This window comes from Heptranchias perlo, chromosome 4, assembly GCF_035084215.1.
Source record: "Heptranchias perlo isolate sHepPer1 chromosome 4, sHepPer1.hap1, whole genome shotgun sequence".
In the NCBI taxonomy this organism is placed as follows: Eukaryota; Metazoa; Chordata; class Chondrichthyes; order Hexanchiformes; family Hexanchidae; genus Heptranchias; species Heptranchias perlo.
In genome coordinates, this window is record NC_090328.1 from 135,691,712 (window position 1) to 135,714,150 (window position 22,439).

At 44.3% G+C, this 22,439-nt stretch overlaps 1 long non-coding RNA gene across 1 annotated transcript in view; it reads right to left on the bottom strand.

Moving 5' to 3' along the window:
• Positions 1-13,706: 13,706 nt before the first annotated feature.
• LOC137321294 (uncharacterized) overlaps positions 13,707-22,439 on the bottom strand; it is an 88,650-nt gene continuing 79,917 nt past the window's right edge. The window contains exon 3 of the long non-coding RNA XR_010962772.1: positions 13,707-14,895. This is a non-coding gene — a long non-coding RNA (uncharacterized lncRNA). The remainder of the gene's footprint in view (positions 14,896-22,439) is intronic.

The window sequence follows — 22,439 nt, forward strand, 5'->3', positions numbered from 1 at the left end:
CTTCCCACTAGTTGGTGGCCTATAGAATACACCCAGTAGTTTAATGGCACCTCTTTTATTTCTTAACTCTAACCAAATAGATTCTGTCCTTGACCCCTCCAGGACATCCTCTCTCTCCAGTACTGCAATATTCTCCTTAATCAATACTGCCACCACTTCCCTCCTTTCTTCCCTTCCCTATCTTTCCTGAACACCTTGTATCCAGGAATATTTAGTACCCAATCCTGCCCTTTTTGAGCCAGGTCTCCGTTATCGTCACGACATCATATTCCCGTGTGGCTATTTACACCTGCAGCTCACCAACCTTGTTTACCACGCTTCGTGTGTTTACACACATGCACTGCAAACCAGTCTTAGACTTGTACTCTCTCTTACTCTGATCCCACCTAATACTGTACTATTACTTGCTCTACTGCTATCTTTCTCCCCCGATCCTTTGTGCCCCTTGTTTCTCCTTTCCATCCTGGCGCCCATCCCCCTGCCAAATTAGTTTAAACCCTCCCCCACAGCACTAGCGAACCTCCCTGCAAGCACATTGGTCCCGGCTCTGTTGAGGTGCCACCCGTCCGGCCTGTACAGGTCCCACCTTCCCCAGAGCTGGTCCCAATGCCCCAGGAATCTAAAGCCCTCCCTCCTGCACCATCTCTCCAGCCATGCGTTCATCTGCTCTATCCTCCTATTTCTATATTCACTAGCGCGTGGCACCAGGAGTAATCCGAATATTACTACCTTTGAGGTCCTGCTTCTTAATCTCTTTCATAACTCCTTAAAATCTGCCTGCAAGACCTCATCCCTCTTTCTACCTATGCCGTTGGTACTGATATGGACCACGACCTCTGGCTGTTCACCCTCCCCCCCCCAGAATGCTCTGCAGCCGCTCAGTGACACCCTTGACCCTGGCACCAGGGAGGCAACATACCATCCTGGCATCACGTCTGCGGCTGCAGAAAGGCCTGTCTGCTCCCCTAACTATAGAATCCCCTATCACTATTACTCTCCTGACCATTCTCCTCCCGCCATGTACAGCTGAGCCATCCATGGTGCTGTGGACTTGGCTCTGGCTGCACTCCCCAGAGGAACCCTCTCCCTCACCAGTGAATACTGGTTAGAGAGTGAGATGCACTCAGTTGACTCCTGCACTGCCTGCCTGGTCCTCCTTGACTGTTTGGCGGTCACCCAGTCCCTATCTGGCTGCACTCTCTTAAGCTGCGGGTGACCACCGTGATAGAAAATCTGAGAGGTTTGGAGAGGGAATTCCAGAGCTTAGGACCTAGGCAGCTGAAGGCACGGCCGCCAATAGTGGAGCGATTAAAATCAGGGGTGCACAGGAGGCAAGAATTGGAGGAGTGCAGAGATCTTATAGGGTTGTAGGGCTGGAGGTGGTTACAGAGATAGGGAGGGGCGAGGCCATGGAGGGATCTGAAAACAAGGATGAGAATTTTAAAATCAAAGCATTCCTGGTCTGGGAGCCAATGTAGGTCAGCGAGCACATGGGTGACGGGTGAATAGAAGTCTTGGAGATGGATTGGATATGTGGTCAGAACCTCATCTAAGAGTCAAATAGGATGCCAAGATTGCAAATGGTCCGGCTCAGCCTGAGACAGTGGCCAGGGAGAGGGATGAAATCGGTGGCTAGGGAACGGAGTTTGTGGCGGGGACCGAAGACAATGGCTTCGGTCTTCCCAATATTTAGTTGGAGGATATTTTTGCTCATCCAGTACTGGATATCAGACAAGCAGTGTGACAAATCAGAGACAGTGGAGAGGAAGTGGTGGTGAGGTAGAGCTGGGTATCATCAGCAGTCATGTGGAACTTGACGTGTCTTCAGATGATGAGCTGGGAAGACAAGCACAGATATTAACTGAGCAAAATTGCTTCAAAATGGGGTATTGCAATGAGGTAAGCCAAATTTAATACTCAAGCATTGGAAGCCCTGCTACAAGGAGTCAGGAAATGGAGGAACACAATTTATAGGAGTGATGGCCACTCCCTTCTCTCCAAAGCACCCGGTGTAGCAGGCAAGGGAAAGGGTGGCAGAAAGTTGGCAGGACTGGTTACTCACCACAGTACTAGATCTGACTGACTAAAGTGCAGGCCCTTGGTAATGCACAGCCCAAGAAGGTGTAGGGTCACCAGATTCCCAGTTGGCTGCCAGCAAAATTATTCCTTACCTAAGGAGTCATACGAAGGAGTAGTGGGTTTGGTATAACACAACTGATATAAAGCACAAGCACAAAGGAACAGTACTGCGCTGACAACATTCACACATCATACAAAATTGATAAAATAAATGCATTGCACTTGTCATTGGTTCCAATAAAGCAAGAGCTCAGCATACTATAACAATAGATTGCATTGGAAGAACTGAGCATGAAAATGTAAATGAAGATGATTTGGGTGTGATTATTTTGCAGATTTCATTTGTAACGAAGAAATTGTGTTGCTGTGATATTTATTAAAATGTATCTCGTATTAGTCCCACGCACACGATTCTTCCAGGCTGCATTCATGTTCTGCCAGCTACATCTTATTGTCACTGTATCCATCCTGTTCTGGCATGGCTTCTGGATTCTGTTTTCATTGCAGATAATAATGATTCTTGAGTCTTACCACAATGTAACCCCTGATCTTTTCAATCATCTGCACTATTGCTTCAAAATGCCAATTGTATTCTTTATAATCTGGTGGTAGCATAAGCCTTGTTGTATCTGCGTTTTTTGGGTACTTAGTTGGCGTAAGGGTGTCATTAGTCATAGCTGCAGGGGATAGCTTTGCGGGCAGCCATCCTTCCATTCTTCCCCTCCAAATAAGGAAGGCACAGATGATTTGTGTAAAATGAAAGCATCAAGGGAACTGCCAGGGAAGTGGGAACTAACTAACTTCTGCTCTGTTGGTTGCAAACTAGCTTTACATGGATAGAGTAAAATGTCTTTTAGTTTATGTAGGCCACAGGAGTATGAATGGTCACATGGATGGCATCAATAACCGCTTGCACTTTTGGAAAGCCAGCAGTCTTACAGATTTGAGCAGGCCTCTCATGCTACTGTAGCTGCTTAGTGGCATCATGATGACGGTGTTAGCCATACTGAGTAATGCATCTGGGCAGCAATGCCAAACATTGGCAGTGCCATTGCAGATGATGTTGGAAGTCTTCCTGTTGGCGGTGGCACATCTCTTTTGCTGCCTTCCTCCTAAACCTTAGCTTTGTAAGCCACATCTCTTCAGTCAATCTCAGGTAGCTTTGCTGAGACTGTATAACCAATAGGTAGTGTAGCGGCAGGTCTCAACAGTATAGGCAGAACTTTCAACTTTGATGATAGTGGATCGACCACCCGTTATACACCCCGTCCAACTTTCCTTCCATTGAAGTCAAAAGTTCCGGCAAAGTTGAAAGTTCCTTTGAAATTGGTCAATGCCAGTAATGTAAAATGGGCTGATAGCGAATCAATGGCAAAGAAAATCAGGCATGATGTAAAATGGATGGCCGATTTGCTAACAGCCCGTTTTTTACTTCTTTACCTCGTATTTATTCCCTGATCTTCCTCAGCCAAGTCCAGTGCTAGAACTACACTGAACGCAATGCTCAAAATGTTCAAATTAGAAGCTGCAGGGCAAGTAGGCAGCAGAAACCTTACATTGAACAGTTCAGTACACAGACTGGAGCCAATGGAGCAAGGCCAGTTGTATCTTAGAACTGTCAATTCATCACACATGCAATGTGTTAACATTACAATATGGAGCACACCTGAGTTAATAGGCTCATCTTGGTTAAATGCTGGCACTCTTGCAAGTGAATCAGAAGGTTGTGGGTTGAAGCCCCACTTTGGGACCTCACCACATAATCTGGGCTGACATTCCAAAATCGATCAGCTAGTCATCATCTAATTTGTGGGACCTTGCTGTGCACAGATTGACTGCCACATTTATTACATAACAGTGACGACAATTCAAAAGTCGTTCATTGGCTGTGGAGTGCTTTGGGACATCCTGAAGTTGTGAAAGGCACAATATAAACATAAATCCTTTTTTCATCTGCTAGCAACAACAAATTTAATTAATTTTATGGACTCCCGGGAGCACTATCGTGCTTAGAAGAAAACTGCAGTCACAGTAATTTCAGACATCATGAGAAACAAGTGATAACTGGCACTCGTAAAATTAAAGGTCCATATCATTCCATCACTGCTGACATTAGGCTCGGAAGTCAGTGAGCTCCAGGCCACGGGGTTTTTTAAATCTGAAAAGCTTTCCTGAAGATAAACCTGGAACCTTTTTCTGCCAATGATAGAGTATTTTGCGGTGATGTGGTCTAATGAAAGATCTATGTTTAGGGCAAAGTATAAAGAAAAACAGAGGAACGATAGAATAAAAACTGCTAATGAGATTATTCTCAGAATACTGTGAGTGGAGCTGGAGCTACTGATTCAGGGCATTTTGTGTCCTTACAGGGCACAAAGTAAGAAAACATTTCAGCACAGGTATTGTATTAGAAAGGAATGACCTTGCACACAAACTGAACCAACAAAATATGTGATACAATCACCTGAAGGGTTCAAATCAAAACTGTCAAGAGATTTTGTTGGGAAATAGAAAGTTTGAACCATCCCAAACCAAGCAGACCTGAGCCGGTCCAGTGCACAATCATACTGCTCATATCCAAATAAATGTCCACTACAAGGATCGGTGATGTTGTACCAAACAACCTGAATTTTTTGGTTTGAATGCTGCAGACGCTCCAAGGACATTTTTTGTCAACTCAGTTCGTCACTTATCCTTCAATGTAATAAGTTCACATACTCACAAAGATATACTTTTGCTTGTTCCGACATGAGGATGAATAAGGTGATCGTGGCAAGGCTGGTCTTGTGTAGAGTTTGTGCCTGAGGCCAGGAAGCTGCTATCCAACATCTTCAATATAATACCAACATCCAGCGCATAAATCTGTGAAAGCAGTGAACCATGGCCCAACATACAGGAAGATGCCAATGTCACTTAGTCTCTTGGTTAGAATTACAAATCACCTGAACTGACTGCAAAATCATCTCTTTTACATGTGTTGCTTAACCTGACGTCAGATAGTTTGCTCTGGTGATCTGCTGACTAATATTGAAATGCCACCATTTTTCCAGAATAACACAAATCCAATGATGACCTGAGATCAGAGATGCTAGGACTTAATTCAACCCAAAAACAGGTGAGGCCACAGGTGATGTTAGTGGCCTGATGTTCCACCCTCCACCCATTAGTACTGGCATAGAGTGGCTTAACCAGAGGTCCTTAAAGGGGCCGCTGGAGGCCACTCCTAAACAGCTAGATAAAATCCTGTGGCAATGTCCACAATCCACCCAATGTGTGTTCTATATGAAAATCGGACCCTCCATCTTTAAAGCTTTTAATCTTAGGACCTGCGAGGTTTATAACACAGAAAGAGGCCATTCGTCCAAACATGTCTGTCTGTGTAAGCTCTTTCCTGAAACATGTTTATGGCACTCCATGGACATCTGTCATGTGGAGGGGGAGCAGCAATATTGGAAATACATCCTGCTGTTTGATCAGGGAGTGCGTTATTGGGCCTGAAGACAATCATAAAGTTTCAAATAACTACCAATTTTAAACTTGCTGTTTTCCATGCAGCAATTGATTGCTCAGGGATTGATTGTTGAGGAAAACAGTGTTGTGGGCCCTACTTCTGCCTGACTGTTACATGTATGCCTGCATCATACAGGAGTGCTTTCCATAGGGTAGAAGGGGAAGAGGAACTGGTGGGCTTTTTGGGAGTGATGTTATTGTGTCATTTCCACCTCCTCATCTGGCATCAGAAAGCAAGGCAGACAAGAAGCACCCACACCCTTCCTGTCAGAATTTCTCCTCATTGAGAAAAAGGGGCAAAGACCCATTGGAAATGGGTCCCTTCTCATATTCCCTCCACTCTTCCAGATTGCACAATTTTCATGCTTAAAGTGTACAGCAATTTTGAGGCTTTCACCTTTCCCTATTCATCCTATGGAAGTCTCTCATAGAAACAGAAACATAGAAAATAGGAGCAGTAGGCCATTTAGCCCTTCAAGCCTGCTCCGCAATTCAATATGATCATGGCTGATCCTCTATCTCAATACCATATTCCTGCTCTCTCCCCATACCCCTTGATGCCTTTTGTGTCTAGAAATCTATCTAGCTCCTTCTTAAATATATTCAGTGACTTGGCCTCCACAGCCTCCTGTGGCAGAGAATTCCGCAGGTTCACAACCCTCTGAGTGAAGAAATTTCTCCTCATCTCAGTCCTAAATGCCCTATCCCATATCTTGAGACTGTAACCCCTCGTTCTGGACCCCCCAGTCAGGGGAAATATCCTCCCTGCATCCAGTCTGTCTAGCCCTGTCAGAATTTTATATGTTTCGATGAGATCCCCTCTCATTCTTCTAAACTCGAGTGAATACAGGCCGAGTCAACCCAACCTCTCCTCATACGACAGTCCTTCCATCCCAGGAATCAGTCTGGTGAACCTTTGCTGCACTCCCTCTATGGCAAGTATATCCTTTCTTAGGTAAGGAGACCAAAACTGCACACAATACTCCAGGTGTGGTCTCACCAAGGCCCTGTATAACTGCAGTAAGACATCCTTGCTCCTATACTCAAATCCTCTTGCAATGAAGGCCAAAACACCATTTGCCTTCCTAACTGCTTGCTACACCTGCATGTTTGCTTTCAGTGACTGGTGTACAAGGACACCCAGGTCCCTTGCTGTTTGTGGGGGTCCCTTGCTGTTTGTGGTCTACATTAATGACTTGGATATGAATGTAAAAGGTATGATCAGTAAGTTCGCTGATGATACAAAAATTGGTAGGGTGGTAAATAGCGAAGAGGATAGCCTCAGTCTGCAGGACGATATAGATGGGTTGGTCAGATGGGCGGAACAGTGGCAAATGGAATTTAACCCGGAAAAGTGCAAGGTGATGCACTTTGGAGGGACTAACAAGGCAAGGGAATACACAATGAATGGGAGGACCCTAGGCAAGACAGAGGGTCAGAGGGATCTTGGTGTGCAAGTTCACAGATCCCTGAAGGCGGCGGAACAGGTAGATAAGGTGGTAAAGAAGGCATATGCCTTTATTAGCCGAGGCATAGAATATAAGAGCAAGGAGGTTATGATGGAGCTGTATAAAACACTGGTTAGGCCACAGCTGGAGTACTGTGTGCAGTTCTGGTCGCCACACTACAGGAAGGATGTGATCGCTTTGGAGAGGGTTCAGAGGAGATTCACCAGGATGTTACCAGGGCTGGAGCGCGTCAGCTATGAAGAGAGACTGGGAAGATTGGGTTTGTTTTCCTTGGAGCAGAGGAGGCTGAGGGGGGACATGATTGAGGTGTACAAAATTATGAGGGGCACAGATAGGATGGATACTAAGGAGCTTTTTCCCTTCGTTGAGGGTTCTATAACAAGGGGACATAGATTCAAGGTAAAAGGCGGGAGGTTTAGAGGGGATTTGAGAAAGAACTTTTTCACCCAGAGGGTGGTTGGAGTCTGGAACTCACTGCCTGAAAGGGTTGTGGAGGCAGGAACCCTCACAACATTCAAGAAGCATTTGGATGAGCACTTGAAATGCCATAGCATACAAGGCTACGGACCAAATACTGGAATATGGGATTAGAGTAGACAGGGCTTGATGGCCGGCGCGGACACGATGGGCCGAAGGGCCTCTATCCGTGCTGTATAACTCTATGACTCTATGACTCTAACATTTCCCAATCTATCACCATTTAAATAATACAGTGCCTTTCTGTTTTTCCTTCCGAAATGGATAACTTCACATTTATCCACATTATACTGAATCTGCCATGTATTTGCCCACTCACTCAACTTGTCTAAATCGCCTTAAAGCCTCTTTGCATCCTCCTCACTACTCACGATCCCACCTAGTTTTGTGTCGTCAGCAAACTTGGAAATACTACATTTGGTTCCCTCATCCAAATCATTGATATCATAATATTAAAATCCTCAATTCGTAGTAATCCAATGGAAATAGTCTCAGTATCTCAAGTCTCTCCTCACAATTACACTTATCATGCCCAGTATCAATCCTGGTGAATTTATACTGTACACTGTCTCTGGATTTAATGTCCTTTTTTACAATGGAATGTTAAAAATTTCACCCAGTATTCTTAACTGTGGCCTAATTTTAATATTCTGAGCAACAAAATAAAGTTGATTCGCAATGGAGGGGACTTCAGGAGGAGGCCGAGTGGATGATCCATCTCGACCTCCTCCCGATATCCCCACCATCACAGATGCCAGTCTCCAGCTAATTCGATTCACTCCAAGTGATGTCAGGAAACGACTGAGTGCACTGGATACAGCAAAGGCTACAAGTCCCAACAACATCCTGGCTGTAGTGTTAAAGAGCTGTGCTCCAGAATTAGCCACACACCTTGTCAAGATGTTCCAGTACAGCGACAACACTGGCACCTACCCAACAATGTGGAAAATTGCTCAGATACATCCTGTCCACAAAAAGCAAGACAAATCCAACCCGGCCAAATACCGCCCCATCAGTCTACTCTCAATCATCAGCAAAGTGATGGAAGGAGTTGTTAGCAGTGCTATCAAGCGGCACTTACTCACCAATAACCTTCTCACCGATGCTCAGTTTGGGTTCCGCCACGACCACTCGGCTTCAGACCTCGTTACAGCTGAATTCCAGAAGTGAGGTGAGAGTGACTGCCCTCGATATCAAGGCAGCATTCGACCGAGTGTAGCATCATGGGGGCTTGCGAAACTGAAGTCAATGGGGATCAGGCGGAAAACTCTCCAGTGGTTGGAGTCATACCTAGCACAAAGGAAGATGGTAATGGTTGTTGGAGGCCAATCATTTCAGCCCCAGAACATCACTGCTGGAGATCCTCAGAGCAGAATCCTAGGCCCAACCATCTTCAACTGCTTCATCAATGACTCTATCGTAAGGTGATTGCACAGTGTTCAGCTCCATTTGTAATTTTTCAAATAATGAAGCAGTCCGAGCCCGCATGCAACAAGACCTGAATAACTTCCAAGCTTGGGCTGATAAGTGGCAAGTAATATTCACGCCACTCAAATGCCAGGCAATGACCATCTCCAATAAGAGATAGTCTAACCACCTCCCCTTGACATTCAATGGCATTACCATTGCCAAATTCCCCCACCATCAACATCCTGGGGGGCTCACCATTGACCTGAAACTCAATTGGACCAGCCACATAAATGCCGTGGCTACTACGGCAGGTCAGAGGCTGGGTATTCTGTGGTGAGTGACTCACCTTCTGACTCCCCAAAGCCTCTCCACCACCTACAAGGCACAAATCAGGACTGTGATGGAATACTCTCCACTTGCCTTGATTGGTGCAGCTCCAACAACACTCAAGAAGCTCGACACCATCCAGGACAAAGCAGCCCGCTTGATCGGCACCCCATCCACCACCTTAAACATTCACTCCCTCCTTCACCGGCGCACCATGGATGCAGTGTGTACTATCTACAGGATGTACTGCAGCAACTCGCCATGGCTTCTTTGACAGTACCTCCAATACCTATAACCTCTACCACCTAGAAGGGTAAGGGGCAGCAGGCGCATGGGAACAACACCACCTCCACGTTCCGCTGAAAGTCACACACCATCCTGACTTGGACATATATCACCATTCCTTCATCGTCGCTGGGTCAAAATCCTGGAACTACCTACCCAAGAGCACTGTGCGAGATCCTTCACAACACGGACTGCAGTGGTTCAAGAAGAAGGCCCATCACCACCTTCTCAGGGGTAACTAGAGATGGGCAATCAATGTTGGCCTTGCTAATGATGACCACATCCCAAAAATGAATTTTAAAAAAAGGAGATTTACTCTTTGGTCTTTGGGACAATTTCAAAAAGGGAAATGTGTCTTTAACATTATGCAGTTTCCTATTAAACTTCTACTTCAAGTATTGAACGTCAGTAATACCCTCACAAACAGTTTAATAGGCGTGACAAATGCTGCTGGAATTTCACAATCATATTTGCCTGTCAGAAAAAATAAATTCTCAGAAATTCAAATTAGTTCTACTACTGTGAAGAGACAAAGTTGTTTAAACCTGTTTCCTTTTATTATTGATGGGTTTGTACGGTATTTGATCAAAAAAATTCAAAGATATTTCAGCAGACATTATGCTGGATGTAATGTAGATTGTGTATCATCCGAGTTGAAAATAAGGCAATGACATTTCTTCTAAGCAAAATTCCCCATAATCATACATTTGCAACGAAAATTTTCAGCTGAAATGAACTAGTAGAAGGATGCAGACAGCTTACAATTGTTGTAGACTGAATGGTGGAATAAGTATAAGGAGAGTTTGTGTGTGTGTGTGTGTGTGTGTGTGTGTGTGTGAGACACACACAGGGGAATCTAGGGGAAGGGGGAATTTTAAAATCTCTCTTCCTTCTTTCACATGAGACGTTAAACAGTCTGCCCTTTCAGATGAACGAAAAAGATCCCATGACACTATTTGAAGACGAGCAGGGGAGTTCTCCCAGTTTCCTGGCCAACATTTATCCCTCAGCCGACACCGCTAAAACAGATTAACTGCTCATTTTTCTCATTGCTGTTTTTGGGACCTTGCTGTGCACAAGTTGGCTGCCACGTTTCCTTACATTACAACAGTGACTACACTTAAAAGGTACTTTCATTGACTGTGAAGCACTTTGGGATGCCTTGAGGCCATAAAAGCCATATAAATGCAAATTCTTTCTTCCTTTTAAACTGGTCTCAGCCAAAGCAGTGGAGTCTGTATCCCGTTACCCAGTGAAGCCTCAGTCTTTCTCTTCCGGGTCCCTCTTTTGGCGAGAGACTTCAGGCACTTCTAAATCTGGCAGAAAATGAAGATGATCCATTGGTGCAAGTGTGAACATAGGAACAGGAGTAGGTCATTCAGCCCCTCGAGCCTGTTACACCATTCAATGAGATCACGACTGATGTGTACCCTAACTCCATTTACCCACTTTGGCTCCATATCCCTTCATGCCCTTGGCTAGCAAAAGTCTATCGATCTCAGATTTAAAATTATTAATTGAGCTAGCATCTACTGCTTTTTGTGGGAGAGAGTCCCACACTTCTACCACCCTTTGTGTGAAGAAGTGTTTCCTGACTTCTCTCCTGAATGACCTGGCTCTTATTTTAAGGTTATGTCCCCTTGTCCTAGACTCTCCCACCAGGAAAAACGTTTCACTCTATCTACCCTAACAATTCCTTTCAAAATCCTAAAAACCTCAATCAAATCACCCCTTAACCTCTTATATTCCAGGGAATACAAGCCTAGTTTACATAATCTGTCCTCATAATTTAACCCTTGGAGTCCTGGTAACATTCTGAAAGGGGAGTGGAGAATGCGGGAAGTGCAGTGGAATAGAACCCCCGTCTGTCCAGCCCCAAAGATGCAAACATAGTCTCAAATTGTAGGGGTAGGGTCACTTGCATGGAGGGGGTAGGTGCGTCGGCGATGCCCACCCTAATCCAAATATCGAAGCAGTGCCATGCCCCTCCGACGCAGAGGAGGCCCTATAAGGGCCCAACAAACACCTTCTTTTCCACCTCTTCTGCTCCCAACAGAGCAAACAGGCCTCTTGGGGAAAGCAATTGATCCCCTCTGGGATTGATTACCTCTCACTGATAAAGGTTTAGCGCCTTCATAAGGCCCTCAGCAGGACCCATGCCAGTCCTCAAGTGGTATAAGTTCCCATTAGTCCTTATATGAGCAGAACGGGTGGAATTTCCTGTGGTAGCCTGGGAGCTTCCCAAGCATGTCGCCTGATGTGGGTGGTGTAGGTAGAAGACCCACTGACAACCACCACTCCCCACACCCCCACCACCCATCAGAATTTAAAGGGGCAATTTGGTTATATGAACATATGAAAAAGACGAACAGAAAAAGACCAGCTGGTCGATTGAGTCTGTCCCAGTCAGCCACATTGCAACCAGATAACACAACCCCCGATGCTCCCCACTCACGAGCAGCCCTGTAATCTCCTGGTCGGGGTGGAATCCTGGGCGATCTGGATTCCATCCCAAATTCCTGACGCCCCAGGGGAAGATCTTCTTTTCCACCTTCCTTGAACCCAGGAATTTCAAGGCTGATGTATAAAGCACGAACAGTTACCATGCAGCTGAGGCAATTTTCACCAAAAGAACTTGAGGGAGCAGTGAACGGCAATGTAGCAATTTTGCTAAAAAATAAAGCCTGCCGTCAACAGCTTGGATTCTGACAGAAGCTATCATAAAGTTTGGAAAGAACCAGGAAACAAAGTTCTTGTGTGGTTAGGGAGATCAGGCCACTGCTATGTGATATTATCATTCGATAACCCAAATCAAAAAGCTGGTGATGGGTTAGAAATAGATTCCTAACAGTCTTCTCCCTTCTGAGTCGTACTGTTGATGTTCAAAGACTATCCTGTCATGACAGCCCTATTATGAATGGAAGTAATTCCATTCCCTGCTGTGGCAAACATGGTCCTGTTTTGGTTTACAATGTCACCAGAAACATGTCCTCTAGTTGTTTTCTGATGCAACGTTTTCTTAGCAGCTTCAGTGAAGTTAGCGTCTTAGGCCAGAGGGTTCACTCGTCTTGCACAAATGGATCATTAGAATTGTTTGGTTTTATTAATATTGATAAAAATCTAACCATAAGGATTGTTTCAAAGAGAATTAGCTAGTGGCCCATGGAATGGTTTGTGTCCCTGATTCACCACCTAGGGGAAGATTTTGTTGTGTGCCACGTGTAACAAAGGTGTAAGCCTGCTTATACAAAGAATGTTCTTATGAATTTAGCGCATACAGTGCACAAAGCAAATCTTCCCTTATGGTGAGTTCAGGCCATTGGAGAAGTGGCCTGATGCACACAGGGATGGAGAGAAAGTCAAATGCAGATTCTAAGGCAATAGAATGCAGCTCCAAAAGGGAAGTGGGTTTTACTGAATTGTCACAAATTCCAGAAAGGAAGATATGTCTTTCAATGTCTTTCTGTTTCCCTTTGTTGCTGTGTTTTACACTTTCAAGCTGATGGTAGAAAGCAGACTGGGAGAAGACATTTGGTTAGGACTCTCCCTGGAGTGATATCATGAAATTCCATTGCAATGACATTATCATCATAACAGGCAATGGTGGTCAATGGGCAATGTGTCACTGGAATGGAACTCCATAATCTAACACCGGGGTTTTATTAAACTAAATATCTGCTCCCAGGCTTCCTCTTAAAACATAAAATATGAGGCGCAAAAGGTTACTGAAAGTTATTGAAATGCACAGATATCTCCCTTTCTAGCATTCAGAATAATTCTCTAATTTGTTCTTCCACTTTAAGCTTCATCTGACAATCAGCTCTACAAGAAACTTACTTGCAAAATTTCTAATTTATCTTAGTTGATGCTTATCCTATATTTTAATCATTGTCAATAAAGCAACAGAGTTGTGGAAAAGTTTACCTTTTGTGTATTGTTTTACTGACTAAGTTACTGAACAATCTAACCCGTTCAATATGACAAGGCAAGCATTTCACAAACAAAGTAGTTAGATTACACAACATTCAACAAACCCACATATTGCTTTCTCCATAATTTGTGGTATATGAGATCTGTGAATGGAAAAAGTATCTGGAAAACACATTAAAATAGTCTGGAAAAGAAATGGAAAGATACATATACCCTGGATTGTAATGCTATTTTATTCATGCAGACCAACTGTGTTTCTTTGACAGGAACAAATCAATATACAGTAAACATTCATAGCAAATAGCTGCTTTGCTCCCTGCACAGAGAGAGCTCACTTCACAGTTGGAGCATCCCTTCTTTGAACTTTCAGGGTCATTGACTCCATGGGCTTTGGGTAAGGTATCTGTCACACAATGGATCGCCTGATTGCAAAATGCCCCCAGCTCAGGGTAGTTCATCAAAGTCAAGATACAGCAAATACAAAGATCTCAATGGAAAGATACAGCTTTGAAGTTGGAATCTTTTCTCTGCAAGTGTGCTCTGATGACTTTTATATTTATTAATTCCATCATAATAATACAGGGTTACAGCCAACAGTATATAGTAACAAGAGCGAGACCAAAATCTCTTCCAGAAGAGATCTAACTTGGGCTAGTTCAGGTTAATTTTTCTCAGTTCAGGCATTTTAAGTTTCCCATTTAAATTCCGTTTGTTTCTTCTTAACATCCTATTAGATATAATTCACAATTTTGATAAATGTAATTCTATCTATCACCAAGTGAGGGGAGGTGTCAAACCCTGTAGTGTTGCTGCTGGAGTGTCATCTCTTTATTTTCAGTCTCTGTAGACTAATGAATATAGATTTGGTATCAAGTCAGCAAATGAACCAGCTGCTATCATCTATCAAGTTTCAGAGCAGAGTAAGCATACATTATCTTATATTTGTTCCATGTTTAAATTGCCAAGGAGTTCTGTTCCAGTTGATTCGTTGATTCTGTGCAATAAGGAAAATGGAGAACATTCCCTCATTTAGAAATAAATCCTTGGAGGATGTGCTGCAGGAGGTGCAGCAAAGGAGATTATCTCTCATTGGAGCCAAAGGCCATCCACCTGTTGAAGCAGAGGTCAAGGTGCATGGGCGAAAGTAACAGAGTAAGTGAATGCAGTCTCCCCGGATCCATTGTACCTGGGAGCATATGTGTAAGAAATTCGGTGGCATCACATGACATGTAAGTGTACACATTTTTGTACACAGATTTACAAATGTGAGCTTTTTCGTCTACGATGGATTATTTATTGGATTCTTATGTGCTGGTCGCAATACGCACAGTATTAAAATTTGACAGAGTTAGCTGATTCTTCAAGCTGAGGAGAATACATAGGATAAATATATGTCTGTAGGTTGTTCCTGTGGAACAAAAGGCAGTTTAATATGTTAACATTTGCGAAATGCAGAGCCTTTAGCAATATTCTGTCCAAGCAGGGCCCAGATAGCTGTTTGGATATTAATTTCCTACAATCACAGCTTCAAGGGGTGCCAGAGATTTCCTTGGCCAGTAAACATCTTGTGCATTGGTCTTTTTAAATACATTTGATTGACAGCTATATCTGAGTTGAAGACTTCAGTCAGTTTTGGGAAAGGGGCAGGCCACAATTATTTGTAGTTCATTTAAAGGAAAGCCCTGTAAACATGAATTATCGATTATGGGTTTATAATTAGCAGCCTGGGCCCTGCTCAATAGTCAGTCTGAAGTCATTAGGGGCCAGAAGCTAATCAGAGATCTGTTGTGGCAAATAAGAATTAAGTGACTGTGTTCTAAAAGTCAGTTTAATATTGATCGTTGACATAAGAGAAAGTTCTTTGTTGATTTTGACAGTTCAAGAAGTTAGTAATTTTAATTACTGTTATTAGACTGTTTATGCTAAGTATTGTTCTTCAACCTGTTTAATATTCAATAAATTTGTCTTGTGGTGAATAGCCTGAGCCACAATCTGATAGAGTTATTCTTCTGCCGACTGAAGTCAAGTCATGTGGTGGCACATGGTATATCCAATAAGCTGGAATACAGTGGCAAGGATTCTCTGTTCGACCCCTGGGGCTTGTTACATGAACCCAAATATTGGGCAAGTAAAGGCACACCCTGCTAGTAAGGGACATGAGGTCCACTTATGACATTGACCCCATGGAACTATCTAGTAAAAAAAACCAAAATTGTAACAGAGGGCCTGGACCAAATCAAAATGTTCTTTTCCTGTTCTCAGGGAGACGGTGCGCTAAGAATGCAGAGAACATTTATCCATTTTTGCAGCATTCTTTCATAGACCACAAACTGTAGGGTACAATTCAAGTAGGTCACAATAATTCCTTGCACATAGTTTAAAGTTCAATTCACAGAGTACTGTTGATAGAAACAGTATGCAAGCTAGTTTGTAAGGCATGGTACAGGGGGGGAGATGCACTGGTAGTGTTTGTAGTGCTCAGAAAGTTACTAATCTCTTCATAAATGTGTTTTGCTTATAGAACAACACCACACACAACCATCTGAGTGAGAACCAGGACAGACAGTGGATCAGCCAATCTGAAGCAACTGTCCCAATATAGGAACTTGGAACAGGAGTAGGCCATTCAGCCCCTCGTGCCTGCTCCGCCATTTGATAAGATCATGGCTGATCTGTGATCTAACTCCATATACCCGCTTTTGGCCCATATCCCTTAATACCTTTGATTGCCAAAAAGCTATCTATCTCACATTTAAATTTAGCAATTGAGCTAGTATCAATTGCCGTTTGCGGAAGAGAGTTCCAAACTTCTACCACCCTTTGTGTGTAGAAATGTTTTCTAATCTCGCTCCTGAAAGGTCTGGCTCTAATTTTTAGACTGTGCCCCCTACTCCTAGAATCCCCAACCAGCGGAAATAGTTTCTCTCTATCCACCCTATCTGTTCCCCTTAATATCTTATAAACTTCGATCAGGTCACCCCTTAACCTTCTAAACTCTAGAGAATACAACCCCAATTTGTGTAATCTCTCCTCGTAACTTAACCCTTGAAGTCCGGGTATCATTCTAGTAAATCTAAGCTGCACTCCCTCCAAGGCCAATATGTCCTTCCGAAGGTGCGGTGCCCAGAACTGCTCACAGTACTCCAGGTGCGGTCTAACCAGGGTTTTGTATAGCTGCAGCATAACTTCTGCCCCCTCGTACTCTAGTCCTCTAGATATAAAGGCCAGCATTCCATTAGCCTTCTTGATTATTTTCTGCACCTGTTCATGACACTTCAATGATCTATGTACCTGAACCCTTAAGTCCCTTTGGACATCCACTGTTTTTAACTTTTTACCATTTAGAAAGTAAGGAGATGGCCATTGTGTTTTTGGCCATGAAGCTGTGGAGGGGATTGCCAAGGACAGGTTTGGAGGTGTGGTGCAACGAGCCATCAGTGTCCTCCATTTCTTATTGTCTTTCCTACACTAACTCACTTTCTGAATCCTGGCAACAGGCCAAACGTTGCTCAGCAAATGTATAACGCAAAAAGTGTCTTATAATCTTACCTCCCTTTGGGGGCGATTTTAACCTTACCCACCCAAATGAGTGGGCAGATAAAATCGCCCAGGTCACTTACCCGTCCTGGAGCCGCTGGGACCTGACCCAGGACAATTTTAGCAGCCAGCAAGGACACCCGCATAAAGTCTGACATCATCGGGACCCGACTGTAATTTTCACTAGGTGGCCTGAGCGGGAAGTGGCAGTAAGTTTCCCACCAGGCCAACTCATCGAGGCAGTTGATTAGGCCCAGGAGAGGCCCTAAAAGGTAAGTTTAATTTTTTTTGGTATACTTTCCTCGTGGGGGTGAGGAAGAGCAGAGTAAGCTTGCCTCCGCCCCCCCACCCCGATCGCTGGGCCCCCACGGGACAGCCCGGCAGCCGAATTTGCCGCTTACCTGCTGTTGACAGATGGTCTCTGGGCCGTGCGATTTTGTGCTGCTTCATTCTGACTTCCCGCCCTGAACGAGTGGGAAGTCGGCTGGTCGGATTTAAATGAGGTATGGGAGATAAAATACCCCGGGCCTCATTTGTGGAGCAGCAGGTGAGTTTCTAACTCACACCATTGTTCACCCGCCCAAAACTAGCCCACATTTAAAATCGGAGTCCTTGTCTCAGGGATGCAATATACTTCTTCCTCCTTTTCTTTTCCTATTATTTTTTCCCTGTCGATGCCCTTACTGCTTGACTTCTAGGATGATGAACGCAGAGCAAGTAGCACCATCCCCTTGAGATCTTAGACACCGTAGACTGTTGCGTAATAAAAGTTGTTCTTTGGATAACAGACATTAATGTGCAGGTCACATTTCTGTGGTCTGAAATCACCCATGCATTTATGGAGTGGAACCCCTTCCTATTTATGCATTCATTTGGATTGACATATGGAGCCCTGATGGCCATATAGATTCCATGTATAACACCCTCGACTCTTGGGAAGTCTGCCAACTGGTGAAAGTTCTGTGTCATCTGCAGTTGGTGTCTTCTTTCCATTGAGAAAGCGATAAAGGAATTTCTCCTGGCAAACGTTGCTTTTCACAGGTATGAACTGCGTAGTGCTTTATCTGACTGATGTCCCCTGTCGTGGCCTCTGTTACATAGAAGCTTAATGCCGTTGTAACCTTTGCACCAATGCGAAGAGCTGTCCCAGTCCTTGAAGTTGGTTGTAAGTCAGTCTGCAGCAGTTGACTTAGCTTGTTCACTGCCTCTGAAGTGAAGCAGAGATGTCAAAGACAGGATACCTCTGACTTACCCAGGTAGGAGTATTGTGGTCTATAAATAGGTGTCCTTGGATATTGATGGGAGCGAACACACCATCTGAGTTGTCGGCAAACCTGTACATTTTGGCACCCCATTAAATTGTCCTCCTCAACCAATGCATGCAGTGCAATGGAAACAGCCAAAAGAATTCCTATCTTCCCAACCTAGTAAGCCGCAACTTGTAATGCAACAAAAATTGCCAAGACTGCAGCAAACCAAAGACTTTCACAAAAATGCAGAGGTACAGAAATGCTCACTGTTAAACAAAGCTATCACCTCTGTAGGAACAAAAACTTTGCTTTAAAGGCTAGGCTGAAACACGCCAGACCCATTAAGCTATTATTGCACCGATTTTAAATGGACAAGATACACACTGAGGCAGAGCTTCGGCCAAAGTCATGAAATTCTCAGTGGCACCTGAGTTAAGTTAGGGTTCTGCTTGCCAGCAATGCTGCCTCCTTTGACCCACAACTATGCCTTGCAAAATTCGACATGCTACAAATCAGGCTGGTGAGGCCAGGTGGACAATTTTATCACCTGTGCCTCCCATCAGCGAGGCTCCGTGATGCTGATGGAGACACACAAGTATATATTTCACAGGCTGATATAAGGTTAGAATTTAGATCAACATGGTTGTTCTGCCGAACCCTTGGTGCCCTCGTTTAAAGTAGATTAGAAACTTAATTAAAGTAACACATATAGGAATTTTACACAGGTACAACTTTTATACTGTTCCAACAAACCACATATATTCAGTCACCTCCAGACTGAATCTCACTTTGCCACGTCTGCTCTCACGATTTGTTCTTTGGTTTGAAAATTCAGCATCACCGATGCCCAAGGATGGAAAGGATTATATTTTAGAGATAATCTCCCACTGGCCTGTTTCATAATTAAATTTCCTTCAAGGGCTTTCCAAATTCAGTCGCTCATAATGGCTATTCTGGACAAAAGTCACGGAATATTTCCGACTTTTCTTTCTGGGAAAATAAAGATCTGAGGGCTAAACGCCCTTGGCCATTCTGCTCGGACTTCTAACGGATGGAACCTCCACCTGCCCTTACCAGGAGGGGCTAGGGCCGAGGGTAGGCACGACATGAGCCCAACTGAGTAAATCCAAGCCAGGGAAACAGCCTAGACTCCTGCAGATTACGTAAAAATTTTTTTTACACCGGGAGACAGGGGTAGGGCCTCTGGGATGGGAGAGGAATCTGTACATTCCCCCCCCCACCCCAGTGGTGGCCAGGTATCACAGTTTTCACCTGCATGGATGCACCCACGGTGGTGCCAGTACATGATGGCCCCATGGGAGTGAGGTGCCCTCCCAGTGACCCTACAAGCTCCATTAGAGACAATATTGGAGAGCACTGGCGGGTACGGACCTGGAGCAACTGTGGAGATCATGGCCTGCAGATTCTCGGGGCCCTACACATTGGTCCCGATTTTAACTGCAGAAACCGGGAGGGTGCGGTATTAAAATAATGGGAGTCATTCATCCCCTCTGGGCCCACTTCCTTCCCGCCGTGTCCGCAGTGCTCCTCCGGGCCTCACAAGGAAGCCTCCTTTGCACCGGGCTCCCCTCCCCCCCCAATCCCCTCCAATCGTGGCCAGAAAGCCACTAACCCTCCCCACAGGTCCACAGCTGCGGCCTCCTGTTGCCTGTGCTCCCACCCGCCGGCCAGGCTGTAAATTTGGCAGGCTGTCGATCAGGAGACTGCAGCAGTCTATTTAAATGAGGTCCTGCCGTTAAGATCGGCAGGGCCTCCACGTCCCTGGCCTTGCTGGGATGTCCACCCGCTACCGTGCTCCCCCACACCCTCCCCGCCTCGGGGCCATTTTCTGCAGCTTTGGTTTACATAATCAAGCTTGGCTGCTATCATCACATCTCAAAGTATTGAACATTTCAGAGATACATGTAGTCACTGAGCATGTGGTATTTTTTTGTTTGTTTAAATGCTTTTTTATTACTTTTAACCGTTTCTTTCACTTTAGCATCCAAGCTGTTGGAATCTCAGCTCTGAAGTTCCCTCAGTTCCCTGGGAATATTTGCCCAGTCTGCATCCTCTTGCTTGTGAAATGGCAGTGAATTCCATTCTGCTCGAAGTCACTCTCATGAGAGACCCAAAGGGAATATTGGCAGCCTGCCAACCCATCCCACCAGAAATTTGATTCCTTCTTGTTTTTTTTTTCTTTTCCATATCATTTAGGCCTTTAATTTTTGTTTACTGGCCCCATTGAAATATTTATAACTTATAAATCTTTGCTTAAAAAGATATGAAAATTGTAAGGAACGGCTGACAAATCACTTACCAAGAAGCTCAGTTTAACACCCCAATCCACAAACTGGTAAAACCTGTTTTTCCATATTTTACTAATGTTAGTTAACCTTTTATGGAATAATACGCTGACAACAGCTGGCTTATTCTCAGGAACATTACTGACAATCATCATTCAACAAAAGGTGGCATTTCTCTGAATTATTATTAGACAATCTGACAGCAGAAAAGATAAATCTAAACTGCCATTTCATGAGGGGGTGGGTTATGATCGTCTAGTAATCTGGCAGTATTTGAGGGGAGGAGTCTTTTAGCTAAATTCCTTGCTTGTCTAGTGGGGAAAGAGAAAAATGCGTATTCCCGTACAAATTAAGGAGGTTATTCTCCTGCTTGTGTTATTCAATTTGTTTTTGTACACATCAGATTTGGACCATTACAAATTCAGGCCTTGCTAATCTAAACTTGATATATAGACCCAATTTTAGAAGGCTTCAGAAGCCTGTTTCAGCAGGCCGGGTCACATGATTATCAATGTGTTAACTTTATACAAACGCGGTCAATTGCCCACACTTCTCTTTTGTGCCATTCTGAAGAATTAGTTCTCTTTTCTACGACTGCCAACATTTCCCATTTTAGTGATGAGCTGAGGCCCTTTCAGAGCTGCTGCCTTGCCATATTTTGTGCCATTCAGCCAAACTGTGCTACACACTCCAATGTCCTGCACAGGTTTTTCATGTGCTGGAAGACTATTCAAATTAGGGGGAGGAGTTAGCATCACCTGATTTGAACGGATCAGCCCTTTAAGAACATAAGAACATAGGAAATAGGAGCAGGAGTAGGCCATCCGGCCCCTCGAGCCTGCTCCGCCATTCAACAAGATCATGGCTGATCCTATACCTCAACGCCATTTTCCTGCACCATCCCCATATCCCTTGATGCCTTTAATATCTAGAAATCTATCGATCTCTGTTTTGAATATACTCAATGACTGAGCCTCCACAGCCCTCTGTGGTAGAGAATTCCAAAGATTCACCACCCTCTGAGTGAAGAAATTTCTCCTCATCTCAGTCCTAAATGGCCTACCCCTTATCCTGAGACTGTGACCCCTGGTTCAAGACTTCCCAGCCAGGGGAAACATCCTCCCTGCATCTACCCTGTCGAGCCCTGTAAGAATTTTGTATGTTTCAATGAGATCACCTCTCATTCTTCCAAACTCTAGAGGATACAGGCCTAGTCTACTTAATCTCTCCTCATATGACAACCCCGCCATCCCAGGAATCAGTCTGGTGAACCTTCGTTGCACTCCCTCAAGTAAGGAGACCAAAATTGTACACAATACTCCAGGTGCGGTCTCACCAAAGACCTATATAATTGCAGTAAGACATCTTTACTTCTTTACTCAAATCCTCTTGTAATAAAGACCATCATACCACTTGCCTTCCTAATTGCTTGCTGCACCTGCATGTTAGCTTTCAGTGACTCATGTACAAGGACACCCAGGTCCCTTTGAACATCAACATTTCCCAATCTCTCAACATTTAAAAAATACTCTGCATTTCTGTTTTTCCTACCAAAGTGGATAACTTCACATTTTTCCACCTTATATTCCATCTGCCATGTTCTTGCCCATTCACTTAGCCTGTCTATATCCCCTTGAAGCCTCTTTGCATCCTCCTCACAACTCACATTCCCACCTAGTTTTGTATCATCAGCAAACTTGGAAATATTGCATTTGGTCCCCTCATCCAAATCATTGATATAGATTGTGAATAGCTGGGGCCCAAGCACCGATCCCTGCGGTACCCCACTAGTCACAGTCTGCCAACCTGAAAAAGGCCTGTTTATTCCTACTCTCTGTTTTCTGTCTGTTAACCAATTC